The sequence below is a fragment of the Bombus affinis genome, chromosome 8 (genome assembly GCF_024516045.1).
Source record: "Bombus affinis isolate iyBomAffi1 chromosome 8, iyBomAffi1.2, whole genome shotgun sequence".
NCBI classification, from domain to species: Eukaryota; Metazoa; Arthropoda; class Insecta; order Hymenoptera; family Apidae; genus Bombus; species Bombus affinis.
This window is the reverse complement of record NC_066351.1, coordinates 6,219,605-6,245,732: the sequence shown is the minus strand read 5'-3', so window position 1 is coordinate 6,245,732 and position 26,128 is coordinate 6,219,605. Positions and strand designations below refer to the sequence as shown.

The 26,128-nt window shown below is 39.0% G+C and overlaps 1 protein-coding gene across 3 annotated transcripts in view; it reads right to left on the bottom strand.

Moving 5' to 3' along the window:
- Window positions 1–26,128, bottom strand: part of LOC126919632 (glutamate receptor ionotropic, kainate 2-like) — a 148,761-nt gene that overhangs the window by 61,224 nt on the left and 61,409 nt on the right. Inside the window, exons 1-2 of one of the 3 annotated variants that reach the window (XM_050729107.1) lie at window positions 18,548–18,748; window positions 18,257–18,470 (exon numbers count right to left, since the gene is read on the bottom strand). The exons of 1 other annotated variant lie outside the window; for it this stretch is intronic. The gene's annotated coding sequence lies outside the window, so the exon portion shown is untranslated. Of the gene's footprint in view, window positions 1–18,256; window positions 18,749–26,128 lie in introns of those variants that run through there. One more of the 3 variants, XM_050729106.1, reaches the window with a different exon arrangement.

Sequence of the window (26,128 nt, the reverse complement as noted above, 5' to 3'; positions counted from 1 at the left end):
TGATGCTAGTGTTGGTCCCGCGCTCAATAAGATGTCGATCGGGCCAGGCCTGTGGAATCTTGGATCGGCTGGTTGGAGACTCCTGGGTATTTGGATTATTGAGCGATCTACGGGTTTATCTGAGACCAATGTCACGATTGTCAGTCTCACCAAAAATGTCACTGTACGTTTGTACGTGTCTTCCATGGAGGTTATCGTGGCCGTGATATAGCGCTTTGCAGTCGTCTTTAGGGTATCACGGGCTCCGATTGGGATCGAACATCTTCCCTGCTTTATACCGAGTGATTTGACCAACTTTTCGGTCATAAAGTTCATCATTGAGCCGGTGTCTAGCAGAGCCCTACTTCGGATTGGTTGTGCCTTGTGATTAAACATGTTCATTTGGGCTGTGACTAATAGGTCGTGACGCACTGAGTCAGATGGAGATGTAACCGGTGAGTCGACCTCTTTCGAAGTTGTGGGCTTTCGTTTTCATTGTTTCCTCTGTCCTTGAGTGTTAGATGTGGGTCTTGGAGTAAATTTTCGATCTCTCTGCAGAGATGAGGGTGGTGTTGATATCGGCCCAGAACCAGTGCCTGATTCGCATTTTGTCGGTATCGACGTCGATGCTTGTTTTACGCTACTTATATGACAGATTACCCGCATTACTACATTGTCATACTGGTCCGCTATATCGAGGCCGCGCGTATGTTCCTCTTCGTCTAATTTTAATAGCTCGCGTTGATTGGCTTCGAATCCCATCCAAATTTCTTTCAGCCGCTTCTCAATGACTATTAAGTTAGACTCTCTCTGATGACTGGATTCTTCGTATTCGTCCAATTGTTTCGATAAACGTGTGAGTTGATGGATATAATAACCTTGGATGCAACGCAAGGCGGTGAATCTGTCTACGCTTGCCATTGTTGCCGCGGATTTCACTGATTATATAAATATTCGGAGATACTCGTGGGTTAGGCTACGATGTCGAATTATAATGTCTTTCCAAATCGGGTTCAAAGTGTTGGACTCGTATAGGTATTAGCAACTTGTCGAGTGGTGACTGAGTTTTGACCCTTTTCGAGTTGGTGTTTGAATGTTGACTCCTTCCGAGTTGGTATTTGAATGTTGACTCCTTCCAAGTTGGTGTTTGACTCTTCTCTCGCTGAGATTTGACTGACTGTCCACTCTCATGTAATTACGGAAGAAAGCTCGGTGTGGGTGTGATTCTTGAACGAAGAAAGCGGATTCGTTGTTCACACTTTTCGTTAGGAAAAGATCTGCGATGCCCAATGGTTATAGCTAACGTTAATGAATGGAGATAGGAGGAGGAAGCCTCCTACCAATGCCCTCCCACGGTACGCGGACCGCGTACTTGGCGGCCAGACAACGAGGTCGCACGGACCATCTCACGCGACGTAACAGGTTGCAAACCGCTGTGTTAGACGATACAATCGACCCTTGAAGGTGACAATAGAAAGGTATGTTCCTGAAAATTCAGAAATTTCCAGATTGCATAAACCTTTCTCAACACTGATACAAATCTTAAAAATAAAACAAGGCCTTTATACAGGGTGCTCCATTTTTCTCCGTCAAACGTTCTCAATATATTCTATAGGTTCGAACAAGAAAAGTATGTCATATAAACATATATCATTGGAAGGATTGTTAAAGAATTGTACCAAAAAGTTATATATGAAATGTGAAGTTATAATAAGAACGTGCGTTACTACGGTACAAAGTATGAATAGACCAGAAACATTTACATCTAGTAGCAGTGAAAAGGTATCGTAATACAACTCCAGCTCAAACTCTATTTCAAAATGTTCAGCATTACTGCCAATATAAGATTGGCATACAGCAAAAAAATTGAATTTATTACTCTTTGAAGTTCTCGCTTATTACTTGTGAAGCTGGAATCATAAAAGTATTACGATACTTATTGATACTGAATGTAAATATTTCTGACTTATTCATATTTTGTATCGTAGCAACGCACGGTCGCTACCTTTTCTTTTCATATATCGCTTTTTGCTATAGTTCTTTAACAATGCTGCCAGTGATATATGTTCCTATGACTTTTTTCTCTCGTCTTGACTTACAGAATATGCTAACAACGTTTGACCGGGAAACGCTGCGACACCCCCAGTATAAGGATTTGACACATACAGAACCTTTAAAACTACTTCCAACTTAAGAATCGAACTTTCGGATCTTTAGAATTAGCATTTTTGTGCACAACTCTCGAAAAGTTTGAACTGCGCACAAATCAGAACTTCGAATTAAGCAAGAACTTTACAAGTTGAACTTTCTGAACTTCGGACCTTAAGACTTTGTGAATTGTTGGAACTTTCGAATTTTATATCTATAGTTCAGAGTCAGAAATCGTAAGACGAGCAAACTGGAAGCTAAGCTTGTGATCCGTGCGCTGTAACGATGCGTAATCTGAAGCGGAACCTGCCGGAATTGCAGCACAGTGTAAATTTGAATGTTTCAACTGCGAACATTTCACGGTGGAAAACGACCAATGGTTTTAATGTCGGTTATTTAACGACGAGATCGCGTGACAAGTTTCCTCCGCGGCTGACGTTCTAACCCTCTTAAAAATAACGAATGGCATCAGTGCGCTCGTTGGTTGAACCCGTTCGCTTAGAGTTTGTGTTCATGAAACGTATACAGGTAGCCGGAAACCCGTCCCGTCCGACGAGTCTGAATGGAACAAATTGAGGTAATTCATATCCGTAGTGCGCGCGAGCCGGGCCGATCCAAACATTCACGCGATTTTTAATTAAGTAGTGAAATCCACGATTAAAAGGTTCGCGGAAGAGCAGATCCAGGCTATTCCTAGGGGAGTTGATATTTGAAAGCGAACTGCACCTATTGAATGAGAGCATTATAGGAACTGCAATCACGTGGAACATAGAGAATCTTTTAATCGATTTAAAATTTATCAAAACGACTGGGAACGGTTGAATGCGAGCTGCGTGCTTGTCGAACCTCGCCCTTTCGTATTTTCTAGCATTTTCTTCTCTTTTCGTATTTTATCTGTATTCCTTTGTTTTATTCACAATCCATTAGATTGTGTAATAGATTCATCCGTATTTCTTTAAAAAAGCATATCTATAACATTGATTTATGTAATATATGTGATATATAACGATATGTGTATTCTTTTGTGATTAGATCAAGTAACTTATTTATCTTGTTCTTTCAAAGTCTTCGTCCATTTATCAAAAGATACAATGCATATTTTTACATTCTTCAGATTATTTAGTGATTATTTGTAAACAAATTGGAAAAGGATATTATTACTTTAAAGTTATATGCTACTACGTAGTTTGTGTAGAAGTTTCCTAAAAATATTTTTAATTTCTATCATGTTGGTATTAACAAGGTGTAATCGCACAAGAAGAAAACGTCCGAGTGCGTGAAATGGATTAAGGGTGTGCAGGAAACGCGTCAGAGTCTGCATTGTCGATTATTGAAAGCCGGCCGAAAACAACTTCCGTATTCTCGTCGAAAGTTAAATGAACTAACTCAGTTAAAATTTTATTTTCTCCGGACAAATCGTGCATTTTACGTTTCGATGAGAGTTACATTTCGATAATACGATTCAGGATTCCCTTCAGAACGATGTGTTCGGAAATTTAATAAAAAATCGCTTTAATTGAAAACGTGTAAACCGTTTCGCAAAATTGTTTTGCAATTTTTCCTAAATTTTATTTTATGTCGATATGATATTAATACTCGACACCACCTGTACTTGGCACAATGTTCCTAAAAATATGCAATAAATGCAGAATGTTGAGACTTATTAATATAATGAGTAATTAATTGTCTCGATACTTTTATGATATCTGTGAAACCTATACTTGCACCATACATCATATAATTTTTATACCTACTTTCAGTCTTTATTCCAAATTTTGTCGATATAATTATGATAATCGTGCCTCATTACGATCTAAATGAAACTTCAAAGTGTTTCGCATAACGCATATAATATATTACACAGAAGGTGTTCGAATACTTTTGTGAGCCACTGTAAGCTACAAAGAAAATTCAAAGTGAAAGTTAATGCCGAAGTTCGAAACCATTTGTTTGATTTCGATTGGACGCTTCAAAACGAACTTTCCTGTCTTCACCGATAGAAACGGAAGGGACCATTTATTTAACAGAAAAGTTGGCCATTCACGAGTTTTCTGTACTCTGGCGAAAAATACCGGCGAATTGCTTGGAGCTCGAGCGAAAGAAGGTCAAGATGAAGAAAGCCCGACAGGCGGTCTGAACTGGGTGCGATTTTTATCGGATACAGAAACACCCTCGGTCACCCTTTGGCTCGTTGAAAATCTGTGTCAACCTTCATTAAAGTCGCTGTTCCGTCGGTAGGGAGCTGTTGGGCACTGTAATGATCTGCGAACGGTGAAATTCATTCAATTGACACTTTTCAACCCCCTCGAGTTTTTTGCTTCCTCTTGGGTCATTGCAATGCCGCAGGCCACATCAAGTATCTCGATCGACCGTTCGTATCTTATCGCAATTATCATCGGCTACATTTGTTCTTCAATAGTTGTTTTCTAGTGTGAGAATCCTGCGCTGTCGACGCGATCGAATTCGGTATTCGCGAGTATTCACGAGTGAACGAGACGGACAACGTGAATCAATGATTCTATGTGAAACTGTGGAGAATCCGTTATGTACATGGAGATTAGATACATGTATAATGTATATAGGTTGGATATGGAGTATTAGGAAGCTAGAGTTGTGATTTGCAGGCTTGGAGTATTGAAATGTCAAATTTAGAATCCACGCATTGGAGAATTTGTGACGGAGCTCGAAAATTAAAATAATTTTGATAAATTATTGCTAATAACTAGACTGTGGATATTTATAGATTTTTAGAAAATTCAAGATTCCAAAAATCTACGAAATGCTATTGTAGGAATATATAAAATAATCAAAGTACAAGGAACGCTTATTGTAATGTGTAATAGACGAAACAAATTTCTATTTAGAACCTATTTCTTTAGTTATGTTCATAAAAATATAAAATTGTATAAACATTCACAATCTACTCTAGTAGGAACACTACCCTTTTTAGTTAAAATATTGGTTCAAAAAATTACGATAATTGTAGTGACTGACCTCCTTAGTTAAAATGTTCTGTCTAAGATGTCCTTTATTCATTTTTAAAGAACAAATATAATTTGTTCAAATATTTCAAGTTCTTCGTTTTAACTTTGAAATAAAGTTACGTTATACAGGTTGTTACTGAGTAGCGATCACATATTTCAAAATTGAACGAAGAGAAATAAACACTCACTTAAACTTAATTAAAATCTTAATTTAAAAGAGCAGAATAAACCAATAGAGAAAGGATAGCATTAACTATTGATAATAGGTGCAGGATACATTGCAGTTATTGGAATATTTCATGTAATTCTTTAATTTAATCCTAAACATCTGTTCAATTAAAAGATTTTTAATAATTGCTTTTTTTCTAATATGATACGTATTATAAAACGGGCTGCACTCCATTTAATTAATTGTGATTGAGATTCTTACCTAAATTACGAGAAAAAACGTTTGTTCTCTGTAATTTCGTTCATATTATTCGTATATGTACATATACATTTTTCCAGCATATTTCAAGTCGTGGATTAAAGTAGGACAGAGTTTTATTAATTTAGCCATGTATCTCTTTAAAAGGAACAACGTAATTATTCCGTCGCACTATCGAAATAACAAGAAAAATTCTTTTCACGTGAAATAAATTAACGGTATTCATTTCAATGCATACCCATATAATCATAATTCCATCGTTCGTTATCGATGATTAATTCCTGAAATTTTTCAATGCCTTTTATCCCTTGATTTATTACATTATACGTATACAGTGTGAAGGGGTAGTCTGATAAAATTAATGCTTGCATCTCATATTCTCGTTGATTCGTCTTTCGCTACTTATACTACCGTTCGAAAATATCCGGATATTTTAGCCGATTGGTGGCAAAAGAAGATGAGTGTTGATAAAATATACAAATTAATAAATAGCTAATAGTTAAAAGCAATATTTGTTATTTAAAAACTGATCAACGGTATGTTAAAATTGAATATACGATTCATAAAGAATTCTGTCAGGATATTTATATATAGGATATTATATATAGAAATTTTTTTTGTAAAAAATTATTTTTTTTACACCGTAACGTGTTTCGCACTTACAGATGCCATTATTTCATTGTATATCTACTAATCTTTTAAAATAAATGTTATCATATAAAAATATAATAATGCATCCAGCAGCAGCATCGATACCAAACAGTTGGCGATGTACGCAATGTAATCATTATTTATTAACACATAGTTTTTACTTGTGATTTTGTAATTAAATTACATTTTATTCAAAATAGATGAGTGTAGGGATACTTTTAATTGAATACCATTGTACCAAGCAATGTATCTTGATGAAAACGTAACTGAAATCGATGTGCAAGATACACGTGGGAATGAAAGTGAATCGAACCATATCAAGAAACAGATTCGATGTTACCCTCTGGGTGTAGCCAGTTATTGCGTCGATTTTTTCGTTCTCTTCTGTTCTCTTAATTGCTCGTTTCCTTTTATTTCGAATTTTAGAATCTCAACGAAATTGAAGTTTGCCGCATTTATAGAGAGGAAATTTTTCTTGTTCCTCAATTACGTGTTCCCGTTTTGGAACTTGAAATTGCCAGTCGATAGTTGAACGGGCATTGTGCTTCTAACGCATTCTTCGTGCTCCACCGACATGTTCGAGTGGCTGAAGTTAATTGCAGTATTATTCGCGAAATGTCTGTGCGCTTCCTTTCCTTTGATAAAACTTGAATTCTGGTAGAATGACTATCGTTCCATGTTGTAGGTTTAGTTATGGGATGGGGAAGAAAGAAATACGATTTTATTTAACTAAACCCACATCGCGTGTTTGATGACGTGAACGTCGATGACATAAATTTCGACTACGAAAAAATAATGTGTTTCCTTTGAAATATCGTAAAATATCAAACGTATCATAAATGAATACATTGTATAAAGAAATCTATTTCGATCATTAGAATTTTTCTTTGGAATTTAGTATTATACTGAGCATATTAAAGTCAAATATGTTTCAAAAATTTCATCGTAATTATCGTCATGATAGAAAGTAGAAGTAGAAATTTAAACTGGCTGTCGTCACATGAACTATGTACTTCTTGCCCCTATCGTTTAAATAACGATTTTAGTCGTATATCACGCGATATAACACGAGAAAACTAACAGAAAGACAACATAACTGTATTTCACACAAAGCTACAAGCAAGGCAAATGGCAAAAGAAAGTGAAGAAAGTTCTCGGTGAAACATTCGTTATGAATTATGACTTAAAATTCAATTTCTGATCGAAACTTTCGGTAATTTTGATTCGATGCTAGTTTAACAACGCGATTGTCCCTGGTGTTAGGTCGCGTGAAAAGGTCCGCGCGACGTACCTTAATGTCTGACCGTCAAGGCCCAAGCGTCGTTAGAGAACTCTCAATAAGGCTAAGGCCCACCATAAACCGATTCTCATTAGCTTGCAGGAACCTTGAATCCTGCAAGTATTTTCGGTTGATAGCTGGTACTTAAAAAGTGTCCCAATTGGAATTCTCGATACCTTAACGACGACGGCAAGGCGATACATAACGGCTACGATCACGTCCACCGACGGCACCTATGAACGTACAATAACGTTCCTCATCATCCCGGCTATCTCGACCCTGATCCCAAGTCAACACATCGATCGCTCGACATCGGAGATACCAAAGAATATCAAGCTAGCCGATCCACGATTTCATGTGCCAGGTCCGATCGATGTCTTACTGAGCTCAGGTACGACACTTGCGTCGATGTGCGTCGGACAAATTAATCTGACGCAACCAGACGAGCCGGAGCTGCGTTTACAAAAAACCCGATTCGGCTGGGTAATCGGGGGGAGTCCAACTTACCAAATTGCGACAAATGCATTTCACGTCTCCGCAACGGCTCTGCAAGCTGACCTCACGCGGTTTTGGGAAATCGACGAAGGACCCCCGATTCAACACCTCTCAGAGGCAGAGCGACGATGCGAAGAACACTTCCGAGATCACGTCCGAAGCACCAGCGAAGGACGATACATCGTCGCCCTCCCCTTTAACAACCAGCTCCCATCCCTTGGATCATCCAAAGCACTAGCGATGAAACGACTCGCGTCACTCCACCGCCGATTCCAACGCGATAACTCATACGAAATCGCGTATAATAATGTGATCCAAGAATATGTAGACTTGGGTCACATGACGAAGATCAACACTGATCACCCCGCTAACCACGAGTATTATCTGCCACATCACGGCGTGATCAAGGAATCAAGCGACATCACTAAGCTCCGGGTTGTGTTCGATGGATCAGCGTCAAGCAACACTGGAGTATCACTAAACGATACTTTGCTCACCGGACCAAAGTTGCAGGAGGATCTATTCGACATTCTACTTAGATTCCGGTCTCACCAATATGTTCTAACTGGTGATATTGAAAAAATGTATCGACAGATACTGATACGCCTAGAAGATAGGAACTATCAATAAATTCTGTGGCGCAATTCCAACGGTGAAATCGACGCCTATCAACTTAATACCGTGACGTTTGGGTTATCAGCCGCGCCATACTTGGCCCTACGGTGTTTCAAACAATTGGCAGACGACGAGGGACACCAATTTCCACGAGCGTCATTGTTATTACAGCGCGATTTGTACGTAGATGACGCCCTCACCGGAGCTGATACGAAGGAAGAGGTACTGTCGATCAGGAAGGAGCTCACCGATCTTCTGCAATCAGGCGGCTTCAATATTAGAGGATGGGCATCCAACGATTCGGACATACTGAAGGGGCTATCCGAACAAGACAAATGCCGGAAGTTACAATTGGGTGATTCTCAGACCATAAAAACCCTCGGGGTTTTTTGGGATTCCCAGATTGACGCAATCCTTTATTCGGTCGATACCCTAGCTGATCTCCCACGGGTTACAAAGCTATCAATGAGTTCGGTGATCGCCAGAATTTATGATCCATTAGGATTGCTAGCGCCAGTGATCATTCGAGCAAAAATTATTTTGCAACATGTCTGGTCATTAAAAATCAACTGGGATGAATCACTTCCCGCGGATCTGCATACGGACTGGAGCTGGTACTACACCCAATTAGCGTTGATAAACGTCCGGTTTCCACGAAAAACTGTAATACCAGCAGCGACTAGGATGGAACTCCACGGCTTTTGCGATGCCAGCGAGAAGACTTACGGAGCCTGCGTCTATCTCCGCACCATTAGTTCCGATGGCTCCATCCAATCCCATCTACTCACCGTGAAGTCAAAGGTCGCTCCGCTCAAAACACAGACTATCCCACGACTCGAACTGAGCGGAGCACTACGTCTGGCTACCTTGATCGCATCAGTCCAGAAGGCCCTAACGATCAAGATCTCTCGGATCGTATACTGGACTGATTCCACCATCGTGCTCCAGTGGATCAAATCATCGCCGCATATGTTAGTCATTTGTGGCGAACCGAGTAGCCGAGATCCAAATCAAGACTAACTTCTCCGACTGGCGCCATGTACCTACCGCCGACAATCCAGCGGACCTCATTCACGAGGTCAGACGCCCAAGGAGTTCCTGCGCCCGTCCATTTGGAAAAATGGACCAGAGTGGCTCCAGCAAAACGAAGAGCATTGGCCAACATGGAACCCAACTCCGTCGGGCGAAGTCCCTGAGCAAAAGAGGTCAACCTGCCTGGTAGCGAACCCCGTCGACCATACAATATTAGAAAAATATTCGTCATGGTCAGAACTAACCAAAGTCGTCGCCCGTTGCCTTCGATGGAGACACAAGCAAAGCCGGGCGGTATCTCTAACAGTAGATGAACTCATTTCGGCAGAAAATAGATTGCTAAGACTCCTACAAAACATCCATTTTTCGAAGGAGATTCGCACACTACAAAAAGATCGGACCACGGCCGTTGAAGGGAAACTCCAACGCCTAAATCCTCTCCTCGACAATGAAGGGATATTACGAGTCGGAGGACGACTCAATAACTCACAGATGCCCTTCCACCAAAGGCAACCTATCATTCTGCCAAAATCGTCAGTGACTGAGCTCATCATCGACCAGGAGCATCGACGCAACCATCATTCAGGGACCCAGTCCACATTATACGCGATTAGACAACGCTACTAGCCTGTCGACGGCCGAAGCCAAGTATGGCGCACCATCAAAAGGTGCGTCCGTTGTTGCCGAGCCAATCCACCATCAGTAGAATACCTGATGGGAGATCTGCCAGAGTCACGTATCACCGAGTCGCGGCCCTTCACGAACATCGGGGTCGATTATTGCGGCCCGTTCTATGTCAAGGAGAGAAGGGATCGCAATCGCTGAAGAGTAAAGGTGTACGTCGCCATATTCATATGCCTGGCTACCAAAGCCGTTCATATCGAATTAGTGAGCGATTTGACAAGCGACTTTCGCCGCTTTCCGCCGGTTTATCTCTCGGAGAGGACATTGTGTGACAATCCTTTCGGACAACGGCACTAACTTCGTCGGAGCCAACAGGAAGTTGAAAGAACTTCATCTCCTATTACAATCCGACGACCACCAAGAGAAAATGCAGACTTTCCTCACCGACCGGCAGATACAATGGTCATTCAACCCTCCGAATTCACCACATTTTGGCGGTTTATGGGAAGCCGCGGTGAAATCGTTTAAACGGCATCTTATTCGCGCCGTTGGCACGGAACTCTTGATCTTCGAACATCCCAATACTCTGGTTATTGAGATCGAAGCGATGTTGAATTCCCGTCCACTTACTCCCATCTCTACAGATACTAATGATCTCCCGGTCCTCACTCCCGGACATTTTTTGATAGACACATTTACGTTCCCGACACATTTACAAACATTCGGGAACGAGATCTTAAGACAACCCAACCAAGCCGGTTATCTAGTTGGCAACGTATCCATCAGATTAAGCAGGAATTTTGGAGTCGATGGTACCGAGAGTACCTCAACGAATTAACCAGCCGTAGCAAATGGTACAAGGGCAAACATGGCATTCGTGAAGGCACCATCATAATTCTCCGAGAAGATAACGTTCCATCTATGCATTGGCCCTTGGGCCGCGTCATTAAGGTCCACCCAGGAGCCGACGGAATTATACGAACAGCCACGGTGAAGACAGCGACGAATATCCTGGATCGCGGCGTCAAACGATTGATTCCACTACCCTGTTAACCCGAACCGGAGGAACCCGGACAACCACGAACAGCGGAGAACGCGGACGAAAGTTCTCCCTGATACCACCCATGGACTTTTGATCGGGGTCCTCTCAACGGGGGGAGGATGTTACGTCGCGTGAAAAGGTCTGCGCGACGTACCTTAATGTCTGACCGTCAAGGCCCAAGCGTCGTTAGAGAACCCTCAATAAAGCTAAGGCCCACCATAAACCGATTCTCATTAGCTTGCAGGAACCTTGAATCCTGCAAGTATTTTCGGTTGATAGCTGGTACTTAAAAAAGTCCTTAGGTTTATTGAACGTTCTTAAAAATTACGGAGTAAGCTGGTAGTTATGACGGGAAAAACTGTTAATTATATGCTAGGGAAAACCAGGCATTTGTATAATGGAAATGTCAGGATTTTCCCACGAGTCATGCCGGTAGGGTGCTTCCATCTCCCAACTTCAATCGTTAACGTCTTAGCCAATGGTAACGGGGATCCGTGTCCTCATGTTCATAACGGAAAGTACGAACAACGAATCAGCTTCCTTCGTTCAAAAACCACCCACATCCCGAGCTTTCCTCCGTAAGTCCCAAAGGCCAGACACACAAGGGAGTCAGTTCAAGTCATTTAGTTCAAGTCAGTCAGTCTGTTCCAGTCAGTCAGTCTGTTCCAGTCAGTCAGTCAGTCAATTCAAGTCACTCAAGTCACACAGTCGAAGTCAAGCAGTCGACGTCTATTCATTCGGTCATTCGGTTGATTCTGTTGATTCGATTCAGTCAAGGTCGGATCTGATCAATCGCTACGTCTACTACGACACGAGAGCCTTCATCTATCAGATTGGCAGTCAGAATCTGAGCAAGATCAAGGCAATCCTCATACCCAGCGACGTTACTAGTGTGTGTGATTATACGAAGTTGTTGGAAAATATATAAGTTATAACACTGTTAATCACGGAGTTATATCATTTCAACCACCTCTATTGTCTTAAAATCAGAAGATCAGGAAATCAGGGGATCGATCTACTCGCGGCGTCGATTATTATAATCGTAACGGGAATTTACGACTCCCGTTGACGTGTTTCCTCGCGATTGCGTCTCCCCGCGATTGATCGAATTTACACCTGGCATAGCCAACAGGGTTACGATAAGTTTCATCGAGATAATGACTCCGTATTGTGTGCATTACTTCTATAGAGAAAAGGCAATTTATTATTCTACATACTTGACTGATATTAAATTCAGAAATTTAATAAACTAGCATTAATAATTCTATTAACTTCTACTAATTACTATACACTAAGTGAGTTCATACTTCGCAGAAGAAAATTCTCTCTTTCAAGAGCGACTCAGCGAAACGGGGGAATCGAAAGAAAAGCATATTCGGTGAATTTCGATTGTAAACAAAACCGCAAATCCGTACTAAGCGTTTTCCTTTCCAAGAGCATAAAGCGTTGCAAACGCTGCCATATTCACTGTGGTTGACATCAAAGGACTACTTTCACGCTCTTTTCGCGCTCTGTGTACTTTGTCGCAGGACAGTCGTGGAGAAAAAGGGCGCGCGGCTGACTAGAAACTTGTGAAAATTGCTTTATATCATCCACTCCTTCGTTTTTCACCAATCTTCTATCCTTTACTGCTCGTTCCAAAGAAATTATAACCAATAATATGCGATTCTTCGAAAAGTCGTTTAATTAATTATCGTTTTATTCACGGCCAATTTTATCGAAAACGGATTTTGCGTATAATAATCTCGATAAAAATTAATAGTAACAAGAAGAAAAAATTAAGTTTCAATTGAATGTTGATTTAATGTTACATCTGCATTTAATTAAACAATGAAATAAATGACGATATGATTTGCCAATTCATAAATTTAATTTATGATGAAAATCTCCTATGGGTATTGAAACAATATTTAAAAGGACGCTGAGTTTATTGGTAATGTATAATTATTAATACATTACATTGAATCAAGGGTAACGGTAAGCCGACTATCTTTGTAGCAATTAAAATATAATTTTGTTTATTATCTGAGATACGTCGTATCAGCGTGAAATTACGCTTGAAATCTAATCAAATCGCTGGACAGTATTGTTATCGGAATGTTTTCGCAGGAAAAGCGCAACGATACAACGGTTTGTAGAGAGATCGATATCCAACCGACTCGTCGAATATTACAGATATTTTTATCGTTTCGAGACCGAACTAACAATCGTACTTTTATTGTCGTCGACAAGGCGACGCACGACAAACACAGATCCATTTTTGCGTTTCATAGAGACTTCCTAAAAATGCCAGTGAAAGGTCTAAAATTGCCGTGAAATTTCTACCGTTTTCAAACCTTTGGTAGTGCCATTCGCAATATTTTTCTTGTCAAGTCAGGCCCCAAAGAGTGTTACTCGGCACGTTTGCCTACGCTTTCCAGCTATTTTCTCTCGCGATCGATATTAAATCTTACGCATTGTTCCGAAAACTGGCTGTGCCATTACAACAATACCATTTGCTCATACGAGTCGAAATTTACGATAATAGGGGCTGCGATGTAACATTGTTGCAACGAGCATTGTTGCATTGCGGCAAATCTCTTTTCTCTGCTGTTCTCGCATGCCGGCCCTTTGTCACGTTCAATGTTTGGAAATGAGATTTCGCAAGATGTCAGAGCAATGTCTGCAATTTTGGCCAACAATCGCGTAATATGTTTCGTTCTTACAGAATGAACGTTCTCTTTCAATATTTACTTGTTTACTCCGTAACATGGGTGCAACGCGATTAACCTAGTCTGACTATATTGCGATAATTACATTTTTTTATTCGATTCACCGGCTAAGATATGCTATCCTTCGATTCGCAATTGACAAATTAAGTACATTGCATACTACTACATAATCGAGAGATACAAGTATTACATTGATGGATCTTTCCGTACAAATACTCGATACTGTACATAAGTCCTAGGATATTTATACGAAACGTGATAATTAACGCAAAGTATCAATCTGATATGATGATCAAGTATACATCTGAAACAACTAATCGACTAATAAGAATTTTATATTCATGCATAGTTGCGATTTGATATACGTAAGTTCACGGAAGTATACGACTACATGTGAAAATTTGCATGATATGATATGATTTCGCATGATATGATTATCATGATCGAAGTTTGAAATAAATCCAAGTTTACGATACGGACAGCACATCTGCTATTTTTGAGAAGTTAGAATTTTGCCACATTGCACATTATAAGTTTACGATTCGGACCACGTCGACAATTTAATTAGCATTTTAAGCGCTTTACGGGTCCGTTCAGTAGCAAACGACGTGTCGTAAACTTCGATACCAGATGAGAATTCGACAATAAATCATCAGACGATGTCATTAACGGGACCTTGCGCTATGCACCCTCGACCAGGTACGCATAAGACGCGCCACTTGTGAGACACCTACGGGCATTTCGACAGTCAGGACACGTTGACGAAAACACACTCCTAGATCAAACAACACTTCAGAAGACACTTCAAATGAGACTTCGAAATAGACGCTACTTCAAAATCACAATCATACTAGAAGACTTCAAAATCGCAATCATTCTAGAAGACTTCAAAATCACAATGATATTAATACTTCAAAATAAAGATCCAACAAAATCATAATCATACTAGAACTCTTAATGAACCTTCCTTGGGCGATAATATCGTTCAAGGTTCGCGACCCCAACCGAACAGTTATAATTTAATTGATAATTGATAGCCAACTACTAGTTGAGAGGTCGCAACAAAAGTATTTATTGCAAACGTACGTTTAAATCAAATTCGCGAAATTATTTAAACAGTCAATTATCTATCTTATGATAAAAAGTTTAAAGCAACTATTCATACTGTGAATTTTTATAAATTACTAATTCTAAGTATATGTTTGAAGTAAACCTTGTAACCAGTATAATCATCGTCCATTATGATGCTATCGAGATTTCAAAATGTTTTATACGACACATACAACGTGAACATAGAAATTGTCTACGCTAAATATTCATTTACTTTCGCGAGCCTGTGCATGATCGTAAATATATTTAGGATCCCTTAAATTTTTTTGATTATCTTCTTCCAATATATCCGTGAGGGTGTAAAAAGAAACGTGAAAATCAAGAGATAGTAGTCCCAGTAAACAATACACTGCCTAATTTACTTTTCACCTATAAAAATTAAACTCTAGAGAAGATTACAAAAAGGAAAGGGGAAAAAAGGGTGGAACAAGAAAATATCCCAGCCATGGGAACTGCCGGTTAAAAACAGGTGGCCGATACGCTCACGACCATAAAGTCGACTCCTCTTTTTACGCAGCAGAGAGTTCAGCTAGCGTGAGATACTCGCGTTCGATCGAGGCTCGATTCGAGCACTGGACTAGAAACGGCCAACACAGCACAGCAAGCCATTGGTCTCGATTCGAGCCCTTCTGACCACTACTACCCTTCGCAGAAATTGAATCGAATATCGGACTTTAGGTTCGTCGAGCAACCTTCACTGGAATTTCAAGTCCTCCCCTTTCGCATTGCCTGGATTATGAATATCACGATTTCTCGTGGCCGCAAAATCAGAGGAAAAACACCGATCGTACGACGAGAGAACGTACGAGGGCGTCTCGAATGCTGCCGATTCAAAAAAGTGAAATGGCAAGGGGGCACGAGTTCACGGAGAATTTCTAGAAGCTTTCGATCTTTACGGTTACCGCCTGCTACGCCAAGTGAATTGTTACAATGCAACGAGGGAAATTGGAATTAGCGATGTCAGCGGACATGAAAACAACAGAACGCGAGAAATTAGAATGTTCCAATTAGCCAGGGCGCAACGCACGGAAACTGGCTTCTAACGCGGATAAAGTCGAAAATAATTGGAATAGGGGAGGAGTTCTCCGCTTATATGAATTTTCAGTTCCTACGGAAGAATGAGCAATTCGCGGCAAATTTTTTCTTATTTGTGTTAGAAATACGTAATTCGAATTCTGCTGAGCAGCTAGATACCGCGCAAGTTATATGGCCTGTAAATTCAAAGATCAAGCTAATTTTTGAAAAGTAATTTTAAGTCTAAAGCTTGATCTCTTCTGTGAGTTTTCTGAAACTGATCTTTTAAAAGTTCATTGTTTCGTTGGTATTAACTGTTCCAAGTTCCTTTCCAATTAGAAAAATCTGAAATCAGCATGATACACTTTGACGGATCTTATTCTTCTCGTAAATAATTAACAAATATTTTCGGTATGTTCAAGTTCTTGTTTCTCTCTTGTTTCATCGCTTTAATAATTCATAAATGAGCAACGTAAAATTTGTTATGCGTTTTCATGAAGATCTTATATAATCGATTTTATATAATCGTGTTCAATAAAACGTATATGATACCACAAATACTAGAAGATGAAGAATCGATTGCAAGAACTAATCAATGATACAAGAAACCTAAACTTGACGCAGATGTGCTCTTTTCATTGAATGTCGATTCTATAAAGCATTATTTTTCAAAAAGGCTTTGATAAATACCAATTCATCGTACCTTCGAAATCTGTCGTTTTAATCACGCTCATACCTCTGCATTCCACACTGCTAACACCAGAAATTTGTACAGACCTCTAACAATTTCCATTAACAAAGAAGATTGTTCGTTTCATAAATTTCACAACAAATTCTCGCCGATCGATTCGATCGCTTTTTCCCACTCGTTTTTTGATCAATAGATACGTTATTACGAGGCTCGAGTCCTTTCGTCGACAATTTACATTTACCCGATCCGTAACTAGCCTCCCCGTGCTTATAAGATATCGATAGGCCATAAATTTATCGGTAATAGTAGCTCTAGATGCGCCACTTACGCGCCGAACTAGAGCTTAATTGCAGCTGAACCCAACATAATTGCCGAGTCGAAGGAACAAGCGAGGAGAAGCTCGGCTGAACGAGTACGGAGAACGGGGCTCGGATATTTCCCCAGAATTACGTGGATCACGATCGTTAAAAAGGCAGATGTCGAGTGTCGGTGTTGTTAAAGACGTACTGACGGCCTCGTTTCGATACGATCGACGCGATCGAGTGAAAACTCGCAGTTATCGACAGGCTGGTGTTCTGGCGCCTTTCGATGAATCTTCACGAGTATCCGCCACGATTTTTCCTGTTTCTTCAGTACCATTCTATTTTATCATTTCTAGCTTGTTTATTTCGAAAGTGTTAAATACTCTTCATCCTAAGTTTTGTTCCGAAGAACGAAAGGAAGAAATATTTCAAATGCTCGGTAATGATTGTGCCAAATAAAAGTAATCTGAGGGTGAATCGTTTATTCGTTGTTAGATGAAATTTATATTGAAAAATTTTTTGTTAAATATCGCGTGTCATGAATCTGCCACGAGCATTTTTTTTTGTTAACAAAGCGTTGGTGTATCTCGCTTTTACATCGAATGAAACTTTTTGCACAAAACGTTATTCTTTTCAAGCGAAATTTCACCAACTGTATCAGCGATCAAGTGAAATCGTTTTGTCCGATCTGTTCTTTTAATCTGCGTCAACATCGAGACCAGATTTTCTGCATGATAAATCGCAAACAATATAATCGCGGCCCAATGAAATTTCGTTTCTATCCGAATAAAACTGTATTCACATATTCCACCCAACGAACGTTATTCCGTTACACTTGATACAACTAATAAAACAATAAGAAATATTATTTCTTTATTCTTAATATCTTAATATCTATTATTATATAATTGCTTAATATTGTAGCTATACCACAAATATGTAGCTACATATCACAGTACAAAATTTTATACATCAAATGAACTTCGAGTAGATTCAAACGAACAATTTTTTATTTCATTCGATAAAACTAATAAAATAACAAGAAATATGTATTTTCTATTACATAGAACTCGAAGCTCACTTCAATTATCCCACGAATATATCCAAATACGAATTCCAAACACGAAACCAAAAAGCAAAAGAGACACTTACCTAATTACTTGCAGTCATTCATACACCGCGGAACACGCGGCTCCTTTCATCCTTCCATTACTGACCGTGTGTTCAATTCGAATATGAACGAACCAAGAATATTCACCGCGTCTCGATTTCAGCCCCAGAAGATTCTCGAACAGCGAGACACCTCAGACAGCTACGGGAAATCGATGGGATGGTGGAGTATCGCGTTCGGTGGCCTCGCTACGAACTGATTTAAATTTAGCATGGACCAGCCTAAATACACAGCGACCGATGTCGACCGCCTCGACTCGCCCCGAGAAATACCTCAACACGCGTCGCGATTCTCCTCGTGCGCATCCGAGTTTATTCATTCGTTCGATTTTCTTTTCGTTGTTCGATTATCGTTCGGGTTCGCGGGCGTCTCGATCGAATTAACAAGGCACCGAATTACAGAGGGGAATTGCAAAATTCGATTAAAAATTCCCTTGCCGGAGGCACTCCAATTATGAAACTATTATGCGGTCGAAATGCTTTTAGTTGTTGAACGTAAAATTACCGAGTCATTGAATTATAAACTGCGCCGGGGCTTTTTGCGCAGCTGCGAAACTACAGATACGCAAGAAACCGCGAGAAGCGGGAAATTAATTGGACGCCACGTGGATGTGTTACGACACATATTTATTTTCGTCAAATTCATCGGTTCCGTAGAGTGAGGCTAGGAGCACGTTCATTGGGTCGACTAAGTAAGACGAAACAAACATGATGAACGAATGCAGATAAGTTTTGGAAAATGATAGGAATAATAAGACTGAACTGAACTGAATTTTGATAATGAGGCTCGAGAATGAATAGGTGTGTATTTTGCTCAATCGATTTAAGGTGTTGAAATGTTCTACCGCGAGAGAAAAATGGTAGTATTTCATCCTTGAATGTTGTGCACTACATTCATCGGGCGTAGAAAGAATATGAAATTGAAAGTAGAAAGCCGGACTCATAAAATGTAGCTCGAATGTGTCACAAACGTGGGGAGGGCAGAACGAGGAAGATGAAAAACTGTAGGAAAAATGGAGGCCTTTCCAACGAATCTATAAAATGTTTGAAAAATGGCGTAAAGTAATACCGTAATAAACATAAGAATGAAATGTGGCCGAGAATTTCATTATGAACACCCCGTATATCAAGCAATGCATCTAAACGTATGTGCTTCTCAAGAGTGCATAACCTAAAAAGGATTTTACATTTTACCATCTATTCTTACGTTCAAACCTCTCGACGCTCGATAAACCGAGCTTTCAACTCAAAATCCTGACACTTCAGCGGTGTGTGAAAATAAAATTTTTATCGTTAATCAGGTCAAAAAGCAGTCGTTCGATCTCAAAATGAAGATCACGCGAGAAAGGCATAAAAATGAATTGGAATGTAAAATTCTTCTCGTATAAAAAAGAAATATGACTTATAATGTAACATCGTATAAATGAAATGACTTAATAATAATATTGGGTTGTGACATAAATTCGTCCAGTATAATATATGCGATATGTTTATAAAAACAGGACGAATTCATGTTATAACACGATAAAATGATTGGTAAAATTACTCTTTTATAAAAAATAATAAAAATGTATTTCATCACTATTTTCTTCATAATTTTCGCAATCTTCAAATATAAAAACAATTCATAATCGAAATCGTAACCTAATTTATCAACGATATTTTACAAAAGATATTGTACGCAAGAATTTATACTAGTCCAGAGAAATTCAGCGAAACTGGAAACACGAGGAATACAGCAAGCACCGAAGTGTTTTCGCGTTGTTGGAAGCACCTACGGAGGGCAATTAAGTGGCGATTACGAAGGATTCCCCATGATATGTTTCATCTATTCCTCTTGCGAACCTCTGGAGTTGCACCTGGGTATTATCTACTTATACCACGCGACGGTTAATTGCAATTTCATTGATTCCTTCGGTTGGGATGTTCGACACGCGTTAATTGGTTAACTGCAAAAACAAACACGTTCATACGCGGTGCGACGCGTTTCTATCGACGCATTCTCAAGTTAATTGCTTCAGAGTGAGTTGCGGGCTCCGCAGTCATGCAATGTCAAAGTTAAAGTAACTGCGGCCCTTTAATAGGTCCGCATATGCAGGAAGTAATTTAACGAGGATTACGATTTTTTAAAAAGGCGTCGCACCTTCGCGTAGGAAATTTAAACTCGCCCAAGTCTGCCGAAAAGAGCCTGCTGCAATTACACGGGACAGAGGTTCGCGCGTCGATTTTAAGAGCGAAAACTTTCATAACGGTCGGAAAGGAAAGAAGTATTCTCAAAGGCACCTATTTGTTACTACAATGTAAATTATTTTTCTAGACTTGTGCGGTGGCGTTATTTGATACGTGACAAACGACGTTAAAATTATTTAGTGAATATAATTTCTTCGTTGCTCGTTGAATCGTTGCGACGAGGAAACGAAGCCGGAAGATGTCACGAAATTTCGTGGATACGCCATTCATTCTATAAAGCCGGCTACAAACATCCCGGCAAGTCTGTCAGTTATGACTGCACAGACACGGTTGCGCAAGTACGTGTGTATGATAAACTGTGCAGTTATTTTGGCCTGTGAAGGCAACCGGAGCAAATATGAAAAATCTTTCGATATGACTATGCCAAAATAGTCTGTACAGATACTCCAAGGCGTGTGTACCAACGTTTGTTAATTATTGGGACGCCGCAAATGAAAGTTCACAATTTACGCGTAATCAAAACATACAATAAGATACGAAATAATAATGAATGTACGAAATTATGTCCCCCATCCATCAAGAATGAGTGGAAGAATTCGTCGAAATTTACAAAAACGAACCGTATTTATTGAATTTGAAGCTCAAAGATTGCTAAAATCGTGTGAAAAAAAGCGTATTCGAAATTCATAATCAAATTAAAAAAGCTTGATGCTTCTGTGATTAGAAGAAACGCAGTAAAGAAAATAAATAACATCTGAAGCTGCTATCGAAAAGGATTAAAAAATGTGAAAGCATCGTCGAAATGGAGGTACAGATTACATATATGAACGAGGATCATACTATTTTAAACTGTTGAATTTCTCGAATGATCAAGTTATTCCCCAAAATTCTCGATCAAATATTGAAAGCGACGATGACAAAAACATAATTTAGGCAAGTTAAATAAAATAATTTAATTGTTTATGAATATTATATGTACATTATAGCAAATATATCCAGTCATAAAATTATTTTGCTGAATGGGGAATGTTACGTCGCGTGAGATGATCCGTGCGACTTTCTTCATTGTATGGTTATCAAGGGTCCACATGTCGTTATTCAGACCCTCAATAAATCTAAAGAACAATCATAAACAGAATCTTTTTAACGTAATATTTATAACTTAATCTTATTCAGTAACATTATTACAGGAATCTCTAATCCTGCAAGTATTTTCGGTTTTTGGATGGTCCTTAGAGCAATCCGCAGGTTTATTCTGCGCTCTTACAAACCTAACGGGAAAAGCGAGTTTTTCCCATGAATAAGTCACCCACGAGCCACATTGGTAGGAGGCTTCCTCCTCCTATCTTCATTCATTAACGTTGGCTATAACCATTGGACATCGCGGATCGTTATCCTCACTTTTCCTAACGAAAAGTGTGAACAATGAATCCGCTTTCTTCGTTCAAGATTCACACCCACACCGAGCTTTCCTGCGTAATGACATGAGAGCGAAGAGTCAGTAACAGATCGAGTAACAGATCGAGTAACAGATCGAGTAAGAGATCGAGTAACAGATCGAGTGACAGATCGAGTAACAGATCGAATAACGGATCGAGTAACAGTAAGAAGTCAAGTCATCACAGTCGCCAAGTCGAAGACAGTCAATCGACAGAGCAACAAACAGTTAATTCACAGAAGTAATAGTCAGTCATCACAGTCGCCAACACGAAAGGAGTCTCAGACCGTACTCACTCGTAGTTTGGCAGTCGACATACACACAATGGTATCCAATATTGAAATTATTTAATTGTTAAAAATATATATTTCGGAGATGAAAGGACACTGAAGCCTTTCCTTTGGAATTTTGGGAAAATCCTCTAACATTATAATCTAGATTCTAATCATAGCCATAATTAAGCAATTGTCGTCATTCAATCCGATTATATTTGTTCGAGATTTGTGATATTGAGCTTAGGCTCGAGGCGACAACTAGTCGCCGAACGTAGCCGCGCTCAAAGGATGAACGCTTTGTCTAACAAAGGTATGAGGTAGTAGTATAGCTCTCCTTAAAAAGAAATAGTTGTAGCAGCACTCAACAATAAACGCTTTCCCGTGGCTCGCCACACGCAGACCCTATTCTTCGGGTAAGATGATTACCAGATGTCAACGCATCTCCACAGTACATGTTCAGCTAGCCTGAGGACCTGTTACAAATCTTAAGATTTAGTTAACTAAAGTCCTTCAAATAAACAAACAGTGTTTGTCCCCACTACGGGAAGATAGGAGAAATCTATTTTTTTTTTCACGAACGACGCTTCCCACTAGCAACTTTCCCTCATGAGCAGCTAGCATCCTTCTCTAACCACCAACATGGAAATTAACCAATTAACAGCAACGTTAATTTCCCTCACTTTCCGAACGAAGACTTTTCTTGACGAATCCGATGATCTCGTATCCTTAGACACACCCCACCACAGTTTTCCTCTGCAGCATCATCATGACGGGAAGTCATTTTCTCTCATTAGCGAGTTACATAGCGTCTTTATGGTCGGTGAATATTTTACGTTTTAACAAAGAGCTAGTTTAGTAATGTTTGTACCATAGACAAGTAGATCAAGTCTGACTTAGACTTTGGAAGAAAGTACATTTGTTATCCCGTCGACCGCGGATCCGTTATCGAACCTAAAACCATTGTCATTAGTGTCTAATCACCGCAGTTACCTGTCAATTCTGCAATATCCACACTTGTACTAATAATCATATTTGTACTAGTAAATATCTTCTTTATTGCATAACAACAATGTTTAATCCAAATGAAGATTCGTTACACGCCCCTAACCCTAATCATAATGTGAACCCAACATATATATTATAAACTGTTAAAATCAGCGTTATACTCACTCAACCACCCCTATTATCCTAATCGAAATAGGGGATGGATCTATTCGTGGCGTCGATTATTCGAATCGTAACGGGAATTTACGACTCCCTTTGACGCGCTTCTTCGAGATCGCGTCTCTCCGCGAACGGTCGAAACAAGGAATGTTCCCTTTATTTATGAAGTAATTTACAATAATCACTAACAAAATATTCTCTTTTTCAGCAGTATTAGCTGTATTTCATAGATTTCTTCGATTCAAACTTTTCGTACTAGAGTCTCTTGTGTGAAACTCTGATGCAATAAATCCATCTTTCTTATTTTCTCGATTTTGGAGGAGAGTAAGAATTCTGCACCGATTTAATTAAAAAATTGTATAATACATATTTACTATTACAACAATATCGATATTTTTTTTAGATCTATAATTATGTATTAATTTGGTTGACCTTTATAATTATAAAATTCCAACCCGTTACTATTTGGAGGAATGATCTCAACATGTTTCCCATCGATTACTCCAAAACAAAGCGAAAAGTTCCACCTTTCTTAAACAAATTTGGCTTCATTCTTCCATTCTCCTTTCGTGCGCGGAAACTAAAAAGGACGAAATATATGTACTGCAGAAATATAGTACGAGTATTTCTGATGTGGCATCGCGGATGTCGGCCAATCACTTTATCCGTATAATTCGTCAGAATCAATTCCATTAACTTCTGTATCTATACCTGAATACAATCATCCAACACAACCAAACAGGAGTTTATAGATATCAACGTAACGAATAACGAATAAAGTACTACTAGCTGTTAAAAATCATTTTAAGCGTCTATCAAATGAAAAGGTTCATTTTAATATCTGTGGAAAAAACGTTGTCATGAAATTACGCGGTCTGTCTAAACAACAAAGACTTATATCAGAGAACATTTGTTTCAAGCTGAAATAAGCAATTTAAATGTCCCACCAATTAATTTGTTAGGAGCAACAGTAACTCCCACACTCAGACCAATGCAATATTACCAACAACAAGTGTACTTTGCAACTGCCATGTCAGTACATCCTTCCACTTCGGAAAATTCCGCAAGCTCATTTGTATCTAATTTTAATACTGATATGCAAAGTAATAAATCTTACTAAAAAGAAAATTATTTTTCTTCGTATCTTTAAATAATCTTTATTGGGAAAGTCTCAGGTGGTACTACTCTTGAAAATTTTGAGGTAATTTCTTCCAGTAGCAAGAAATCTTAGAGTCGTAGTTAATCTGTCGTACGGTGAAATGACGTTTCTCATAACAGTACCTGTTTTTTTAATTAATGGAATAACCAAAGAGGGAATATTACGTAGGTTCTTTCATTCGTGCGTAAATAACTATGCCAATCTTTAGGTGGAAACCGTAATTCATTTAACAAGATGTGAATAAGCTTCTCTCTTCTTTAGCCATTCTTTACACTATATACGGTGATACATAAAATTTTCATTATACATATAACTGACATAAATCTTCAAAATTTCTTGTTTAAGTTTTCTTTAGGTCATTTTCTTAAGTTTTCTACAAGCACAGATAAAAAAGTTGTAAAACACGATTTTTATTTTTTTCTTCTCGACTCCGACCAATCGCAACTTTTTCAAAATTTTCGTTGCGCGTCATGCTGTAAACTACTCCTTCCAACTTCGCAAAAAAAAAAAAAAAAGAAAAAGGTAGAACAAGTCGTTTGGACTAATTTTGGAAAATTTATTCTGTTTTATAGCGGGTATGAATACTTTCTACACTCACTATATCTCGTTTTATTTTACGTTTAACATGCCTTTTTGTAGCTAATAATAAGTTTAGTAACGTTAAGATGTCCTGCCGTCACTCGATGCCATGTTCAACTAAACTGACAGGTTTGCCATAGTGTGTGGTTGCTCTACGGACAGCAGAAAGGCTTGCAAAGACGTGCCTGTACAGCAATAACTGACAGACTTACCGGAACGTAACCGTTAACGGTGACTTTCTGTTATGATTGGTTTAGGGTTAGTGATTTTACAAAGTATATCCAATAAATATCTTGTAACTTCCATATATGTATTCAGATTCATAACATAGTATTCATTATTTAATTCGTAAATTAATTCAATAATGTAATTATGATGATCTTGCCTCCATATATAAATAAGTCATACATATATTAGATGTCTCATTTTAATGGATCACAAAATCTAAACTGTACATTATTCGAAAAAAGAGTTTCAGATAGAACTTGTCCTATTTCGAGAGGGACATCGAGGGTCGCAGATCTTATCTAAGTGGATGCACCTTCGAGCCTTCAGAGTAGTCTTTATTTTTCAAAATAGTACAATACATTTTTTAGACGTCAGTCAATGAAGTTTTTTATTCCCTACAAAAGAGTATACAGGTACTTGATTCGAAAATTGATTAGTTTAAAAGATATCTGAAATTTAATATTATAAGACTTGTCGTATGAATTGCAAGGAAATTTGTATTAGTTTTTATTCAGTAATAATACTAATATATATACAAAAATATAAATATATATATAAAACAATACATATAACAAACAAAAAAAGAATCTCGCAAGAGTAGCGATTATTCAGGATCGAGGTAACCCAGCTCCAACCAGTGTGCTACCATGTCTCTTGGGGGGTCTTCCGGCTCTCGGTCTAACAGCAACCTTGCGGTCATTGCATCTTCTGGGGAAGGGTCGATGTTCCTCAGACATCCTGACCGTCTCAACATAGAAAGTTGGGCCACACAGTGTCTCAGCGCTTGGTTCGCTTGGTCGCGCACGTCTGACAGGCGGATT